The sequence below is a fragment of the Arachis stenosperma genome, chromosome 4 (assembly GCF_014773155.1).
Source record: "Arachis stenosperma cultivar V10309 chromosome 4, arast.V10309.gnm1.PFL2, whole genome shotgun sequence".
Classification (NCBI taxonomy): Eukaryota; Viridiplantae; Streptophyta; class Magnoliopsida; order Fabales; family Fabaceae; genus Arachis; species Arachis stenosperma.
Genome location: NC_080380.1, coordinates 123,102,241 through 123,108,240, shown reverse-complemented (window position 1 = coordinate 123,108,240; position 6,000 = coordinate 123,102,241).

The window sequence follows — 6,000 nt, the reverse complement described above, 5'->3', positions numbered from 1 at the left end:
AGAGTCACGTTGGAGCGTGGCTGGAGGCGTGCCTTTGGCATGGATCAACCCACGCGACCGTGTCCCTGACGCGTTCGCGTCGCATGGGAATTATGGCCTCCCACGCGACCGCGTACCCCACGCGGCCGCGTGCCCTGAATTTTCGACGTAAAAGGATGCACACCCGAATGTTGTGCGAGAGTGGTGCTAGATTGGTGCTGAACGCACAATCCTACCCACGCGGCCGCGTGACCCACGCGACCGCGTCACATTCCCCTAAAGGCCCACTCACGCGATCGCATGCCTCATGCGATCGCGTCACCCTATTTTGGAAAATAAATTAATTTGAACAGAGAGTTGTACGGCCGCGAGGCTGTACTCGCGCCAGAAGCCTACTATGAGTCACGCGACCGCGTGCCTGACGCGATCGCGTGCCTGACGCGATCGCGCGACCATACCCTAAAGCGCATCCACGCGAATGCGTGCCCCACGCGGCCGCATCGCTTGCGTCGCACAGCCCTACCAGAACTACCACATTATCTTATCTTTCTCTCCTCCAAATCCTAATTTTTCTTTCCCCCCCTTATTTCTCCCTTCTCCCTTTCCCCCTTCTATCCCACCCTTCACACTCTTTTTCTCTCACCTCCATTAACAAGGTTTTCTTTTCTTCTTCCTTTTTTTTATTATTCTTCTTATTTTAGATGTTATTTTCTTTTCTTTTTCTTTTCTTTATCATTATTTTCTTTCTTCTTCTTTCCTTTTTCCATGGTGCTAGCATATTATTTGAGTCATCATTCCTCATTATTTGCTTGTGGTTTATTCTATATTGTTTGGCACTTATATCTTATTCTCACTAAAGGATTGCGTGCATGTTTACTTTAATACTTTCTATGCCTTATTTACCATGCATGCTATGTGTTTGTGAAAAGGCCCGTATGGCATCATGCACTTTTCTACATTATCCTACCATACTATTCCATGCATGTTTTTCACAACATTCTTTTACTGTTTTATTAATCGAATTTAATTGCCAATACAAATTATTACTTTGTTACGAAGTGGTGCTTGATCTATGCTACTCATGCCCTTGCCAGCATGCCAATAATCATCTTGCATCTACTTCCCTTTTTGTGCACCTATCCTATTTCCTTTCTTGATCTTTTCACATGTTGTCTAGACCATGTGTTTAGTTCATTCATTTTTACCGTGCACTATTTATTACCCACCCCATCTTCTCCCTTGCTATTTATCTATTTGAACTTAATTTACTTTCTCCTTCCTTTTTCAAGATGGCCACAAAGAAAGGAAAGGAGAAAGAAAATCCTAAACCCCCAGCAAGAAGAGGAACTAAAAGAGCATTAGTGGCAGAGCCCCCTTCAACCGCAGTCAAGCCCTCAATAAAGAGAGTTAAGAGGATAATAAAAGTTGATGAAAAGGAGAAAGCCTTTCCAGCAAAGGACACTGCGCGATTTCCCAATCGTTACTGTGAGCAGATGTTCCCTATCCTCGCAGAAAGGAACTATAACAATGAATACCTTCTTATCCTCCCGTCCAATATTGCTTCCTCTGTTGAGCCGCAAATTGAACGAAGACAATGGGGTTTGCTACGGAGACAGCCAAGACAGGTCAATCTTTCTTGGGTGGTTGAGTTCTATTCTAACTTCTACATGCCAACCCTGCAATCTGTTTATGTCCGGCAGAAACAAGTCCCCATTACAGAAGAGGCTATTCAGCAAGCTCTGTGTCTTCCCCCTATTCCAGAAGGAATGGACGCCTTCCAAGAAGCCGCACTTAAGCGCCAGAGGTACTAATTTGACTGGGACGCCGTTCTCGGAGTTATCGCTTTACCTGGCAGCCGTTGGATCTACGGATACCACCGTACCCGCCCTAAAGGAATCTTGGCTTCAGCACTTACTTTGGAGGCTCGCGTATGGGCACAGATCATGTCCCATTACGTCTTTCCGAGCACTCACGAGTCCTCCTTCACTGCAGACATGGCCGTTCTGCTATGGTGCATCCTTACAGACCAACCTCTGAATCTCTCATGCCATATCTGGAATGCTATGGGACACGTACAAATTGTGGGCAATTTACCTTTTTCCGCCTTGGTCTCCGATATTGTCTCAGCAGCCGGAGTCTCCTACAGAGCTGGGGACACCAAGGCCATGCTTCCACGGAATGATCAGTTTGTCCCTAACGGGAAATACCTCAGACTTCCAGCAGCCACTACAAGTCTTCCTACTGCTCCAGTTGAAGATAATCCTTCTTTGACCCCACGAGCACTTACAACTGATGAATTGCTCCAGCAGATAATCCAAAGGTTGGATCGGCAAGAACGCAAAGCTAAGTTGAGAGAGCGCCGCAACAACCGAAGATTCAAACACCTCAGGGAGCTAATTAGAGGAGATTGCAAAGACTCAGACACCCCGGACTCCACATCCTTCACAAACACCGGGAGCCATGACGGCCCCAACTGCGGAGACACTGCCACCAGCCCACCATTGTTCTTGACAGATGGCACCGAGGACAGTGCAAAGCCTTAAGTATGGGGAGGTCGGTCAGTACCTGACTTCCGGAGGTAAATTCTGTTCCCTAGCACCAATAATTAGGATATTTTTAGTTAGATTTTCTTTCTTTTATAGAATAGTATAATTTGCATAGGTTAGGATAGTTGCATGCATGTTCTACTTGATTGAAAAGACAATAAGTTTCTTCTAAGACTCTATCTTTGGAACAAAAATTTCACTAATTTTTCAAAATTTTTTATGATAAACTTGCTTGAGTTGTATTTGGAACATGATGTTTGAGCTAAAGAACACACAACCTATGAAAGATTTGAGCCTTTATGTATGGTTACATTATTTAACCATAATTATTCTATTCTTGTGTGTTTACTTCTCTATGATTGTAATCTATATTTTGTTTTATCTTATATGTCCAATATTTATTATATTTGCATGCTTGCACATGATTGAGGCCATTATTTGTTTAAACTCATTTATCCAAATTAAGCCTACCCTTTTCAATTACCTTTGTTAACCACTTTGAGCCTTTAAATCCCATCTGTTCTATATTCTACCACATTAATAACCTTAAGCTGAAAAACAATTGTATATCCCAGATTGAATCTTTGGTTAGCTTAAGATAAAATTGTGTGTGCTAGTTAAGTATGGGAAATTGTGGGAACAAAGGTTGTTAAAGAAATGTGTCATTTAATAGGAATTTGGATACCTACTCATGTGAAACTACAAGAATCGAAAATCCATGTGCATTGATAAGATATATTTATTTTAATCTTTCAATATATATATATATATATATATATATATATATATATATATATATATATATATATATATATATATACAAATACTAATAAATAAATGAATAAATAAGGGGACAAAATTTCCCCAATGTTGAATTCAGAATTCAAAGATCAATGCACATATGATAGAACCAAAATATAAGTTGAAACATGAGTATGGATTGGAAAAGGAAATTCTGGGTAGCTAGGTATGAACTTTAAGATTACATTAAAATATATAGGTTGGGTTGAAGCTTGGGTTAATTAAAGATTCAATTTATCAGCTCACTTAACCAAATGTATATCCATACCCTCACCTTGGCCCTATTACAACCTTGATAAGACCTCATGATGTTTGCATTGGTATATTAACTGTTGTTGATTAGTTAGGAGAAAAACAAAAGTTAGAAAGCATGATTAGAGAAGGATAGAGTGATTACCCTATACACTAGAGATTTGAGCGTACATACATTATCAGTGAGGGTTCAATGCTTGAATTTTCATGTTCCCTGCTTTCATGAGCTATCTTCTTGCATTTTTATCTGCTTTATTGTATAATGATAGAATTAGTGGAATTTGATTTGTAATTGTTTTGGAGAGCTTATTTACTTTTGATCAAGTGGGCAAGATATATATATATATATATAGGATTGCATTGCATTTCATGAGTTTCTACATGTTCATATTTATCTACTTTATCTCTTTCAATTAAGCATGAGGACATGCTAATGTTTAAGTGTGGGGAGGTTGATAAACCACTATTTTATGGTTTATATTATGTTTAATTGTGTGGTTTGATCGTGATCCTTATCCACTTATTCATTAAAATAGCATGCATTTAGATTTCCTTCCTGAATTCATTACATGTTTGAAAACTGCTTCCTAAAGACTTTAATTGTGTACTTTTAATTCTCCTTTATCCCATTCGATGCCGTGATCTGTGTGTTGAGTGTTTCAGACTTTACAGGGCATGAATGAGTTAAAGATTGGAAAGGAAGCTAGCAAAAAATGGAAGGAACACAAGAATTTGAGGAGATAACCAGCGAAAAGTGACGCGGTCGCATGGCTCACGCGACCGCACGAAGGAGAGCAAATCACAGTGACGCGACCGCATGGATCGCGCGGTGGTGCGCGTAATTGTGAACAATACTTTTCACAACTCTCATAATCCCCGGTCATGAACTCCAAGAACTTGGTAGTTCAATTCCATGGCATTACACAACTTCGCACAACTAACCAGCAAGTGCACTGGGTCGTCCAAGTAATACCTTACGTGAGTAAGGGTCGATCCCACGGAGATTGTTAGCATTGAAGCAAGCTATGGTCATCTTGTAAATCTTAGTCAGGCAAACTCAATTGTATATGATGATGAACGAAAATAACATAGAAGATAAAGATAGTGATACTTATGTATATCATTGGTGTAGGAGCTTCAGACAAGCGTATGAAGATGCCTTCCCTTCCGTCTCTCTGCTTTCCTACTGCCTTCATCCAATCCTTCTTACTCCTTTCCATGGCAAGCTCGTGTAGGGTTTCACCGTTGTCAGTGGCTACCTCCCATCCTCGCAGTGAAAGCTAATGCTCACGCACTCTGTCACAGTACGGCCAATCACCGGTTCAGTTCCCGCTCCTACTGGAATAGAATCCCTCTTTTGCGTCTGTCACTAACGCCCAGCAGGTTAGAGTTTGAAGCACGTCACAGTCATTCAATCATTGAATCCTACTCAGAATACCACAGACAAGGTTAGACCTTCCGGATTCTCTTGAATGCTGCCATCAGTTCTTGCCTATACCACGAAGATTCCGATTAAAGAATCCAAGAGATATTCACTAAGCCTCAGATGCGTGTAGAACAAAAGTGGTTGTCAGTCACCTTGTTCATGGGTGAGAATGATGATGGTCGTCAATCATCACCTTCATCAAGTTGAAGAACAAGTGATATCTTGGACAAAGAACAAGCGGAATTGAATGGAAGAACAATAGTAATTGCATTAATACTCGAGGTACAGCAGAGCTCCACACCTTAATCTATGGTGTGTAGAAACTCCACCGTTGAAAATACATAAGAACAAAGTCTAGGCATGGCCGAATGGCCAGCCTCCCAAAGAGGGTTCAATCATCAAAACATGATCAAAAGATGAAAATACAATGGTAAAAGGTCCTATTTATAGGAAACTAGTAGCCTAGGGTGTACAGAGTTGAGTAAATGACATAAAAATCCACTTCCGGGCCCACTTGGTGTGTGCTTGGGCTGAGCAATGAAGCATTTTCGTGTAGAGACTCTTCTTGGAGTTAAACACCAGCTTTTATGCCAGTTTGGGCGTTTAACTCCCATTTAGGTGCCAGTTCCGGCGTTTAACGCTGGAATTTCTTGAGGTGACTTTGAACGCCGGTTTGGGCCATCAAATCTTGGGCAAAGTATGGACTATCATATATTGCTGGAAAGCCCAGGATGTCTACTTTCCAACGCCGTTGAGAGCGCGCCAATTGGGCTTCTGTAGCTCCAAAAAATCCACTTCGAGTGCAGGGAGGTCAGAATCCAACAGCATCTGCAGTCCTTTTGAGTCTCTGGATCAGATTTTTGCTCAGATCCCTCAATTTCAGCCAGAAAATACCTGAAATCACAGAAAAACACACAAACTCATAGTAAAGTCCAGAAAAGTGAATTTTAACTAAAAACTAATAAAAATATAATAAAAACTCAACTAAAACTACCA